Raw genomic sequence first — 13,531 nt, forward strand, 5'->3', positions numbered from 1 at the left:
TTACTTAATTGTGCATTGTGTGAAATATTTTTGAGTCTCCTACCCCACACCGAATCTTGGATACTACTGCCAGAAACATTAAACAGCCAACTTTGGACTCCTCGTAATTGAGCCAAAGCGGAGATGTCGGCTGTGGCCCCCTTTTCATTGGAAATCAACCATTGAAACCAGGACCAACCCGCTCCTATAGAGGAATTATTGTTGGAAGAATTATACAAGTACCTTTTGAGAGAGGGGGAAAGGGAAAAACCTTTGGCGACCTGATGTTTCTCCCAAGAGTGATCTTGACAAGGTGTAAATATAGGAGGGAAGCCATACTCAGGGGTGCAATAAGGAGAAGCCTTAAAATGAGTGGCATTAGAGGTCTCATTAGAAGGAGACAACGGAATTAACACCTGGGAAGTAATGGCCAAAGTGATTATATTTAACTCAGATGTATTTGTCGGGACTCTTCTTGTCAGGCGTTCTGGAACCCACACCGGCTCCGTCCGGTCCCGGCCCCCGGCGGCGCTCCGCTTTCTCCGCAGCGTGAGCCCGCTCCGCAGCAGTGCAGGCAGGTCCTTCAGCCGCGGCCGCAGCGACGCCAGCGGCTGCTCGTGCTCCGGCTCGCGGGCGCTAGGACTGTGGCGCAGAGCGCTGTCCGCCGCCGCCACCGCCGCGGCCAGGGCCGGGTTCTCGCACGGCGGCTGCAGCTTGACTGAGCCCACCGCCATCCTCATGCCCAGACCGCGGCCGCGGCCCCGGCAGCTTCTCTCAAAAACATCTGCAAAGTGCTCTGCTAAAATTTACCTTAAGTCCTTTTGAACGTAGCAACCCATCTAGGGCCAACAAAATTGGGCTTGAAGAGGTAGCGCCCATAATGTTTTTAGAGCTATAAAGAAAGTGAAAGTACAAAAGCCCCGCTCTCTCCTTATTTACAGGGGAGCGTCCTTTTTCCCGCTCTCTCTCTTTACCGAGGAGCGTCCCGCTATTAGCTTGCGGATTCCCACTTTACCTGGGAACTTACCGGTGCACCACACTGACTGCTGAAAGTTCTGGATCCTGGGTTCGAGGAATATAATTCCCTGTCCGGGCCACCAATTGTCGCGACCCCTCGCCGGCAAGGGAAAACACGACACAGGATTCTTCTTTCAGCAGTTTATTCAGGCCTTGTTTCATGTATCATCTTCTAGTGACCCCCCGCCGAGCGCCCAAGCATAGCCTAATAAAGCTTACTCAAGTCCAATCCAAAGCTGCTATGCGGGGTTTTCTCATTGGGTACTGAGGGACAGCGCGCCAACTCTCCCTAATAAGGAGTTGTTTACCAAGATCCACAACGGAGACCGGAGCCATCTTCTAATGGCGGCAACCGTCTACAAACACGGCTCACCACAAGTATGAAACTGTAATGTATGATTTCACAACTTTGTTCAACAAGTATTATAAAGCACCATGTGAAGCAGTGTGGGCAAATTAAAAGGTGAATAAGATGTGTACTTCATCCTTTTAAGGGACTTAATGCCCAGTAAGGAATATAGACCATATAAGACATGTACAACTCAAATTATAAATAAGAAAATTGCTGAATTCCATAAGACAAGTACAAATAATATACCTGTGAAGGCAAAAAAAAAAGTTTCTGGATAGAAAACTTAGATTTATCCTCATGGAAAAAGGATTATGCAGGCTAGTCCTTAAAAATGGATAGTATTTGGTGAGTGAGTACAAAAGAATTATAGCAAAAGATATGTACAAAGAGAGAAAAGTATTTCAGTTATATGCAGAAGTTGTCTTCACTGCCTTGATATGGGAGATAACGATGAAAAAGTAAGTAGGAAGTCTTGTGGAGAACTTTGAATACAGTTAAGAAGGAGTCCTTAACCCTCATAACCTCAGAATGTGACCTGATTTAGAAATAGAGTTATTACAGATGTAATTAGTTAAGATGAGGCCTATTGAACTAAGATGGGCTATAATTCAATATGACCAGAGTCCTAAAGGAAGTTTGGACACAGACCCAGGGATTGACTGCAAACCATAGAAGCTAGAGTAAAGGGTTCCATACAACACTCCAAAATAAGCCCCTCACCTCAGACTTCTTCCTCTGGAACTGTTGAGACAATGAAATTCAGTTGTTTAAGTAACCCAGTTTGTAGTACTTTGTTGCAGTAGCCTTAGAAAACTAATACAGATGCCTAGCAAAATTATTTTCTGAGAGCAAAAACTAATGAAGGTCTTTGCATAGGTGCATATCATGATAAGAACTGTTTTAGAAAGATTTAATCTGAAAGTTTGTAAGGAAAAGATTAGAGGATGAGAGAGAGAAAAAAAGTCCCATTTTTTTTTTTTGATAGATTGATAGGATTTTGTTGTGAAGGTGAGTAATAAAAACCTAAACTAGAGCTATAGCATTGTTATGAATAGAGTCTATCTTAAGGTCATTATCAAATATCTCACACTATGTGATATTGAAAATGAATATTTGGGGTATACTTATTTAACTAATGTCTAATATAGGCTGAAGGATAATTGATTAGGGGGGAAAGGTCAGTCTAGCACCTCATCTACAGTCCAAATAATAAGTTTCAGGTAGAATTCTAGAAAGAACCTTTAAGAAACCATAATTTTCATAGTTATATTAAACAGAGATACCTATCTTGCTCCTATCAGCAGAGCAAGGTTCATGATGAAATTCAGTATTCGTATTATATCCGCTCCTTCATAAATATAAGTGATTGCATCCTTTTCTTATCTCAAGTGAGGTGACTTTCCTTCAGTGATCTTCTGATTGAGACAGTCTTTTGTTTTTTCCATTTTAAGAGATCAATTAATATCAGAGTCATTTTAGAATTACAAAACTTAAAACTGTTGAAAAAAAATCCCACCTCTAAATAATTTCTCATCGAACAAACCTTTTTCCTATGTATATATTATTCTGTTCCTGCAGTCTACTCCAAAAACTTAGTGACTTGAAACAGCAAAGTTTTATTTCTTCCCTCTTGGTTCATTAAGACCTTGTCACCATTTTTTCCCCCACATTTTTTAACTGGTGCATTATAGTTGTACATAATGATGGGATTTGTTGTTGCATGTTCATACATGCACAAGATATATCAGTATAATTTGGCCAATATCGTTCTTGCCTCCATTTTTATTTTCACTCCTAAATGTGTGATAGTGCTCCACCCCTAGAGTGACACCATTCCACATGACAAAAAGGATAACATGGTGAACTAAGCACTAGGTCTTAAAAGACTTGTTGTGATGTTCTGCACATTTTTCTTATATTACAATGGTCAGAACTTGCCACTTTCTGCTAATGTATACAGATTTCCTTTTATGGTGATAATAGTGTTCTAAAATTAGTGATGATAGTTTACTGTGTGAGTATACTAAAATCCTATTGAATTGTACAGTTTACAAGGGTGCTCCAGGATGGCTCCTGTGGTCCAGGGTTCAGGTTTTCCCAAGCAGTCATTGATACTAGACTGGCTCCATGGAGCCAGACCCCTGTGAACCTAGGTGCTAAGTTAGTCTACCTGAAGCTGCTACCACATAGCCCACCCAGAATCGGGGCTTTCCACATAGTCTATAAAAATGAAAGAGGTGCCTACTTCAAATGCACAGATACCAACAAAGACTACAAGGATCATGCATAATCATGAAAGCATTATACAGAGAAGCAAAAGATGGCACCAATAGCTGACTGTAAAGAAAAGGATATATATAATCATGCACACACACTGCCTGACAAGAGAATTCAAAATGACTTATCTAAAAGAATCTCCATGAGATACAAAAAAAGGAGGAATCATACATGAAAAAAAAAAAAAAGGTAATTAACCAAACAAATTCTGGAGCTGAAAAACAAATGTGTTAGGGAATTTCTACAACAGAATCAAAGAAATGAAAGAATTAATGATCTCAAATACAGGTCATTTGAAATTCCCATCAGAAGAGAGTGAAGAAGAGAAGGATGCCTCAAGTGAATCAAAATATGTATATGGGAGTTGTAAAAGGAACAACAAAACAGAAAGGGAAGGAAAACTTCCCATATTTGGAGAGGGAAATGACTATCTAGATTCATGAATCCCAAAGCACTTCAGATGTATTAAACGGATCTTCAGAGTGTATCAATCATATTCTAAAAAGTCAAAGATAATTTTGAAAGCAGCCAGCAAGAGAAAAGCAACTTGTCATATATACATAGCAATCGCACAAAAACCGACATGTAGACCAAAGGAACAAAATAGAGAGCCCAGAAATGTACCTCTGCGTTTCTGGTTAATTGATCCTTAACAAAAATTCCAAAACCACACAATACCGAAAGTCCAGTCGTCAGCAAATGATATTGGGAAACCTATACATCCACATACAAAAGAATGCAAATTCTTGTACTATATAAAAAATCAACTCAGAATGGATAAAACACCTAAAGTTGAATATACTAAAATGAAGTGGAGAAATCATCATCTGATAAGGAGTTAGTATTCAAAATATGTAAGTAACTCAGTGGCAAGAAAGAAACCTGATTAAAAATTGGACAAATGTCCTGAATAGACATTTCTTCAAAGAAGACAAATGAATAACAGATATGAAAAAATGTTCAACATCACAAATCAGAAAAATATGAATCAAGACCACAATGAGATATCTCACAGTTGTTAGAGACTATTATAAAAAAAAGGCAGTAACTGTTGATGTGGAAAGGAAACCTTGTACATTTTGGTGACAAGGTAAATTGGTGCAGCCATTATGAAGAACAGTATAGAAGTTCCTCAAAACTACTGTGATCCACAATCCCCACTTCTGTACTATCTGAAGGAACTGAAATCAGTATCTGGAAGAGATATCTGTTCTCCCATATTCATTGCAACACTGGAATCAACAATGTCCATGAGTGAATGCATGGGTACAGAAAATGTGATATCTGTGCATACAAAGGGATATTTTTCAGCCTTAAAAAATGAGAATTTGCTGGGTGCAGTGGCACATGCCTGTGCTCGCAGAGGCTTGGGAGGCTAAGGCAGGAGGATCAAGAGTTTGAGGTCATCCTCAGTGACTTAGCAAGGCCCTGAGCAACTTAGACCCTGTCTCAAAAAAATAAAAAATAAAGGACTGAGTATATGTTCTCAGTGTTTAAACACCTCTGGGTTCGTGTTGGGTGTGGATGAAATAAGAGAAATAAGTCAGACACACAAATACACATATTGCATGATCTCACATGTGAAAACTATGAGAGTTAAAATAATAAAAGCAAAATGGTGTTTGCCAGGGGCTGGGAGCTGGGGAAATGTGAAGATGTTTGTTTAAGGGGACAGTTTCACATAAGTAGGAAGAATAAATTCTAGAGGTCTGATGTACAGCACGGTAGCCATAACAATATTGCATTGTTAAGAGACATTTAAGAATGTTCATACCACAAATGTACTTGTTAACTATGTGAGGTATTATGTTAATTAGTTTGTAATCATTTTACAATGTATGCTTATATGAAAACATCACATTATACACTGTAAATGTTTGCAATTTTTACTTGTCAATTATACTTCAAAGCTGGCACATAAACTTAGAGGGGTAGTAAAATAATTCTGGATTCTACAGCAACATATTAAGATACAAAGCAGCTATAGAAACAACTTCAAAGTTACCTTTTTATCCAAACAGCATTAGATCCAGATCATGATTGATACTTATTCATGAAGCTCCTGAATATATATATTTTTAAAGTTGAATTGATGGTATGTGAATGAAATATCAGTAAAGTCCCAAACCGCAGATTAAAAAAAAATAGCCACACTTAAGACTAAAGGACAGGTAAGTACAATTGTAGCATATTTCTGGAAGCAGGAAAGTCAGAATATTAATGAATAGCTGTAAAAGCTGTCACACTCATCTTTTTTGCAAACTTAATTGTTGGAAATTTATGATCAAAGTTATTTTTACTCCCTGATAAATAGCCAATACTAGCTATTCAAATAGAATGCTGATTTTATGACTGGAATTTCTAATGCAAAGATTCCAAATACAGACTTTAAGTAAACAAATATGCACTGAAAATACCCACAGATTTTATACACACAGTCTTACCTGTAGTGTTTGCAAGGCCAAGTCAAGGGTGAAGATGGAGGTCCATATACCACATACTAAATATTTAGAAGGTGTAAATCACATAATAAAAACCTTCCTACCTCAGCAAATACACCTTGTGAAGATTCCTAGAATTTGTGGACTCCTTAAAGCCCTACACCAGTGAGTGGCAACCCAAAGGAGCTGGTCTCAAGAGGACTGTCTTTGTCTTAACTCGTCCCCTGACTATGACAACTGACCCTACTCCTGCAGAGATGCTCACTAGCCCAGGCCTTTGGAATGAAGTTTCCAGTTGTTCACTCTCTAGGACAGACCAGAAAGGCCCTGGAAGTGTCCTTGGGCCAAAGGACTACAGGGAGTAGAATAAGCTAGAGCAGGACACAGCCTCCTCCTCCTCAAGAAGTGTCCCTCTTACCTGACTTGAAGGGAAGTTTTCTGTATCTAAAACCTTTGGCCAAAAAGAATCAGGAAGTGTCTTTATGAGGTTTTTATGCCACCTTGTGGAATTTTTATGAATATGTAAAAACATGATATAGAAGGAAATAGAGATGCTTAGTTACAAGGAAAAATATTTTGCATGAGAATGATTTCTTTGAAGTTATTTTTAAACAAGATTAACATTTCAAGCGTAAAATTTTCTTACATGATATGTAAAAATAATTCACTAAAATTTATAAAAGAAAATCACTACATTTTGTCTATGGAATTCATTCATACACTCTAAAAAGGTATGTATTAAATGCCAGTCCTAGGTATGTTTCTGGCACTGAAGTTATGTCAATTATAAACAAAAATCCTGCCCTCCTAGAATTTACTTACTCCAGTAGGATAGTGAATAATGACCAACAGTTTTATGAATACATTTCTTCACTAGTATTTGATTTTAAATTTTCACTGATAGTCTTTTGCATATACATGTTGCTAGGATCTGTATCTTAAAGCTTTGAAAACTATAGTTTTGTTCTGTCTGCCTGTTCGTGTAGAAAGCTGTAACAGAATATTTTATTTAAAGATCTAAAAATGACTTGGCCACTTTCAGTTTTATAGTTTATAACCATTGTTAATAACTAAAAACCAAAAACATCATTTTAAAAACAAACTACTTTTAAACTTTTGTTTTCTACAAATGCACTACTAGTGAGAGAGAAATGTTAGTTTTATGCAAGGTTACAATCGATACTAAATAGTCAAAAATCAATTAAACGCCATCAGATTAAAAGTATTTAAGTGAGTAGTTTACCCTGAGCTTTTGGCCCAAACCAAATGGTTCCTCTACTTCCTCTAATCCCTCAGTGTCTTTCTCAACTCTTTATTTACTATCATTAATGCTGATTCCTTTATTTTATTTACCCACCCACAAATTGTTTAGAAGTTAAGATGTTTTGAGCCCAGGGAACTTCCTTTATCTTATCACCTCCCTATTCAAACTTTCAATTTAATTTATTTATTTTTTTCTTTTTGGTAAGTGGAACAATTTATTTACTGGAAGAAAAAGACAAAACTGGCATTCATGACATGACATTCACAAGTGGCTATTACAGGATTCTTAGCAGATCTTGCTTTTTTTTTTTTTTTTTTTTTTTTGAAAGGCCTTTCTTAAGCCAGAAACTTCAAATCACATTTTTTTTTAGTTGATGGACCTTTATTTTATTTGTTCATACGCGGTGCTGAGAATCGAACCCAGTGCCTCACATATAATAGGCAAGTGCTTTACTACTGAGTAAGCTATAACCCCAGTCCCAAGATCTCACTTCTTTATACATATTTGAGATGGTAAAATTCCATCTTAAAATGAAATAAACTACAGAAATATTAAACGACATGGAAGAGACAACAAAATATCAAACCAAATAAGCCAGATAAAAAAGACTATATGGTACATGATTTGTAAAGCTCAAAGCCAAGCAAAAGTTATCTATACTGTAGAATTCAGATTGTCTTTGCTGAGCAAGGAGATACTAGAAATTGGGAAGGAACATGAGAAATCCTTTGGAGACAGTAGTCACATTTTATTACTTGATCTAAGTAGTGATTGCATAGATAATGTGTTCCATTCATAATAATTTATCAAAGTACATATTTACAGTTATTGAACTTTTCTTCAGATATGTTATTCTAATAATATTGGAAAATCATAATCCACAACTTAAAGAACAATCTTGGACAGTGATCTTATTAAACCATATGGCTATTATCATTTCTTCTTTATATGTGAAGTGTTTTATGTATGATGACCTACTTTGCAAGTTCTTTTAATTTTATTTTCAGACAAGACCTTGTTAAGTTTCTTAGCTCCTCACTAAATTGATAAGGCCCACCTTGAACTTATGACCCTCTGCCTCAGCCTCCTGAGTTGCTGGGATTAAAGGCCTGTAAGCCACCATGCCCAGCACCCTATGCAAATTTTGAAGGAATTTATGAGGAACAGACTAGAGAGCCAATTCTTTGGCCTATTGGATAGTTGTATGACACCTAGATAGCAGATGACAACCTTACTCATCTCCCCCAACACCTCCATGAGGCTTCTGTTCTGAGATATGTTGAAATGGAATATAGGAAAGACTGAAGGAAAGAGTCTGCTTTCTTTTCACTCCTTCCCCTGTACCACTTTCATATAGTAGGGAGGAAAATATTTTTGTATAGTAATATAAACGCTATAGCCTTTGGGTTTATGGGCAGTTCTTTATTCCACATTTTTGCTTTGTCAGTGTAGAATTCCATCCTTACAAACATAAACGCTCACACACACATTGTGTATATTATGCACTTTGCAGTTGTATGTGATGAATAAACAATGATGGTTAATTTGACTTGTTCATAGCTTAAAGCAACTTGGTTGCAAATCTGCCTGGCCTTTATGAATACCACTAAATCAGTCTTCTTTAACCCAGATCAATCACAAAATATGTTTACTATCACTCATTTTACTTGAAGTAGTTACAGGAGATGTCATTTTTTTTAGAAAATCTAACTGGAATATATAAAGAATTACATGTGTTACTAATTAAAACAATTAAAAAATTTAAAGAGAAATGTAATGGAAAAAAATAAATTAATTAAAAAACAAACTACATGTACAAAGACATGAATTGGCATGAACATACTTTATACACAAAGATATGAAAAATTGTGCTCTATATGTATAATAAGAATTGTAATGCATTCTGCTGTCATGTATTTAAAAAAATAAAATCAAATAAATAATATTTTCTAAAAAAGGATTACAATTCAGCACACAAAAATGAGTAAAGAAGATTATTAAAGTCAGGCATCTTGGCTTACACCTGCAATTCTAGCAACTCAGGAGGCCCAGGCAGGAGGATTGCAAGTTTGAGGCCAGCCTCAGCAATTTGTGAGGCCCTAAGCAACTTAGTGAAACCCTGTCTTAAAAAATAAAAATAGCTGGGGATGTAGCTCAGTGGTAAAGCACCTGTGGATTTAATACCTCCAAAAAAAGACTTGAAAGCAGGGACCTGAATAGATATTTGCTGTATGCCAATAGTCAAAATTGGAAATAATCCAAGTGACCATAAATAGAATAATACTGTATGACTCCACTTATATGAAATATCTAGAATAGGCAAGTTCATAGAAACAAAGTATATTAGCAGTTACCTGAGAGTAGGGAGGGGAAATGAGGATTAATGGTTAATGATTACAACATTTCTATTTGGAGTAGGAAAAAATTTGGAAATAAATTGTGGTGATGTTTGCTTAACATTGTGATGTAATCAATGTCAAAGAATTGTACATTTTTAATAACTAAAATGGTCATTTAAATGTATCTTACTATAATTTTTAAAAATAAGTAATTTAAAAATGATTCAGGAGGCATCAACAATACTACACCTTAAATTTTACCACAGAATTGTAGTAACCAAAACAACATGGTATTGGCACCAAAACAGACATGAAGGACAATGGTACGAATGGAAGACACAGACACAAGCGCACATAAATTCAGTTATCTCCTACTAGACACACCATAAACTTTAGGAAAGACAGCCTCTTCAACAAATTGTTCTGGGAAAACTGGGAATCCATATGTAGTAGAATGAAATTGAACCCCTGTCTCTCACTCTGCACAAAACTCAACGTGGATCAAGGACCTAGGCAGAAACCCTGCACTTACTAGAACAAAAAGTAGACCCAAATCTCCATCATGTTGGCTTAGGAACCAACTTCCTCAACAAGACTCCCAAAATGCAAGAAGTAAAATCAAGAATCAATAAACAGAAAAGCTTCTTCACAGCAAAGGAAACAATCAAGAACGTGAACTGAGAGCCTATAGAATGGGAGAAAATCTTTATCACCTGCATCTCATAACACTAACTTCCAGGTCATACAAAGAACTCAAAAAACTTAACACTAAAAAAAATAAAAATTAAAAAAAACCCCAATCAATAAATCAACAAATGGGCAAAGGATCTGAACAGACACTTCACATAAAAAGAAATATGAATGAAAAATGTTCAAATATCTCTAGCAATTAGAAAAATGCAAATTAAAACTACACTGAGATTACATGTCAATCCAATCAGAATGGCAATTATAGAGAATACAAGTAATAATAAATGTTGGTGAAGACGTGGGGAAAAAGGTACTCTTATACATTGCTTGTGGGGCTACAAATTGGTGAAACCACTATGGAAAGCAGTATGGAGATTCCTTAGAAAACTTGGAATGGAACCATCATTTGATCCAGCTATCCCACTCCTCAGTTTACTCAAAAGACTTAAAAATCAGCATACTACAATAACATAGCCACATCAATGTTTACAGCAGCTCAATTCACAAGAGCCAAGCTATGGAACCAACCTAGGTATCCTCCAACAAATGAATGGATAGACAATGTAGTATATATACACAAAGAACTATTACTCAGTCATAAAAAAGAATGAAATATTCTCACTAATATCTATTTTCCAGTAAATGAATAAAACTGGAGAATATCATGCTAAGTGAAATAAGCCAATCTCCACCCCTCCCCCCAAAAAATAAAGGCTGAATGTTGTCTCTGATATGTGGATGCTAACCCACAACAAGGGAGGATGAGGAGGGAAAGAATAGAAGTCCATTGGATTAGACATAGGGGAAACCAAGGGAGGGGAGAGGAGAGGGGAATAGGAAGGACAATAGAATTAATCAGTGGTAAGCAAGCGCTCTACCACTGAGCCAAAACTCCACTCCCTTAGCTTTGTATTTATGCATAACCAGGGAAACTCTGCATTATGTACAACTATAAAAATAGGATCCTAATTAGAATAAGTTATACTCCATGTATGCGTAATATGCCAAAATACAGTATGCTCTCATGTATATCTAAAAATAAAAATAAAATTAAAAGAAATCAATAATGTAATATAACCCAAACCATTGAATTATATGTTTTAAGTGGGTGAATGATATAATATTTGAATTATATCTAAATAAAGCTGTTTTAAAATTTTTGCAGAATACAGCAAAACTGTGTAGAGGAAATTTTCTGACTTTTATGCTTATATTGGAAAAGAAATAAAGGTTAAAAAGTAATTAGCTAAGCATCCAATTCATCGAGGTGTAAAGAACGGGTGAATAAGCCAAAAGTTTGAAATCATAAATATTCTGAAAAATAATGAAGTAGAAAATAAAAATAAAATGACAAGATGAACTGAGTCAAAAGTTGATTCTTTGAAAAAACTAATATGTTGAGAAAATTCCGGCAAGATTAACAAAAAGAATTTATAAATAACATTGTGACATAAAAAAGGATCATAACCATATAGAATGTAAATATTTAAAAGATATATGATATTTAAATATTCCAATAAGTCTCTTTAAAAACATTAATTAAATAGATAAATTGTAGAAAAATTTTCACCTATGAAATAGTTCAAGAAAAAATGTCAGATAATTTTACCAGGCCATTTTACAAGAAACCATAATTTTAATCTTACACAAATTATTCATAGGTCTAAACAAGTAACTCTCCTTAACTCATGTCATGAGGATGGTGCAATATTGATGTCAAAATATGAAAAGGGATAAAACAAGAAAGCAAAATGTCATTCTCTCATGAGCATATATTCATAGGCACAAACAAAACAGCTTACACTATGACTAAATTGAGTGGATTCCAAAAATGTCAAATTGGTTTAATATTAGAAAAGTCATTAATATAATTAATGACTACATTTTTAAAAGATGCCTGACAAGAAAGATGAAACACATCAGATAATTTTAACTTAAGAGAATTTAAGGAACTGTTCAAAAGGAAACCATGGCCAGGTACAATAGTGCACAACTGTAATCCCAGAAGCTCAGGAGGTTGAGGCAGGAGGATCACAAGTTCAAATACAACCTCAGCAATTTAGCAAGTTCCTAAATAGGACCTAATGATACCTAATGAGACCCTATCTCAAAATTAAAAAGAAAAAAAATATTAAAAGGGCTGGGTGTATGGCTCAGTGCTTAAGTGCTCCTGGGTTCAATCTCTGGCATGAAAAAAAAAAGATAAAGAGGTTGAGGGGAGAGAGAAGGAGGAGGAGGGGAGGGAGAAGGAAGAAAGGAAGGAAGGAAGGAAGGGAGGGAGGGAGGGAGGGAGGGAGGACGGACTACAAGTCATATTCATAAGCAACCTATAGGAGACATGGGTGACCACCAATAGACAGAATCCTCTAAGCCTGAAGGGGGACAGAGAGGAAATGCCTAGTGAGCAATAAGGCTAGGGGACAAGGTGTAACCACACCAGAACTAAAAACTCAGAGCTGTGACAACTACTATCAAAACCGTGATCTATTGTTTGCCACATTTTCAACTCTGGCTCTTGTTTATTTGGCAGTCCACATGGGAAATCAAAGAGGAAGGGGGAGCTCAACTTCAGGAAAGATCAGCTTCCTAGGAAAGAGAGCAAAAAAGGACAGAATAAATGTGAAGTGGACAAACTGAGAAATCCAGCAAAACCACATTGACAGACCAACAGAAAAAGCATATAATTATCTATTTGGCAAACATTCTCTTCAAAGATCAAGACAAAAAGTATACATTTTCAGTTTTGCAGGTTATATGATTTCTTTTGGCACTAAACAACTCTGGCAACCTAGTGTGAAAGCAGCCACACGTACTGAACAAATAGGAGTGGCTATTTTTCCACAAAATAGTATTACAAAAATAGGTTAGAGTGCTGTATTTGGCTTATGGGTTTATATTTTATAGCCTCCTAATTTAGTAGAAGCAGAAAGAGTTTTGCTAAATATTAATATCCATTTGAAAAAACTTTATACTAAACACATATTTAATGAAGAAAACATTGAAAATATAACTAAAAAGAAAAAGACAAGTATCACTGCTACTGTATTGGGAGGCTGTAGCCAACACAGTAAGGCAAGGAAAAAAAAAATAGAATCATGAAGATTTAAAAGAAGACTGATCTTATTTGCAGTAGGAATAATTGTTCACATAAATACTTCCTGTAAATTAATAT

Source organism: Marmota monax, unplaced genomic scaffold, assembly GCF_021218885.2.
Source record: "Marmota monax isolate L192 unplaced genomic scaffold, Marmota_monax_Labrador192_F-V1.1 WCK01_AAM20220418_F8-fsc00006, whole genome shotgun sequence".
NCBI lineage: Eukaryota > Metazoa > Chordata > Mammalia > Rodentia > Sciuridae > Marmota > Marmota monax.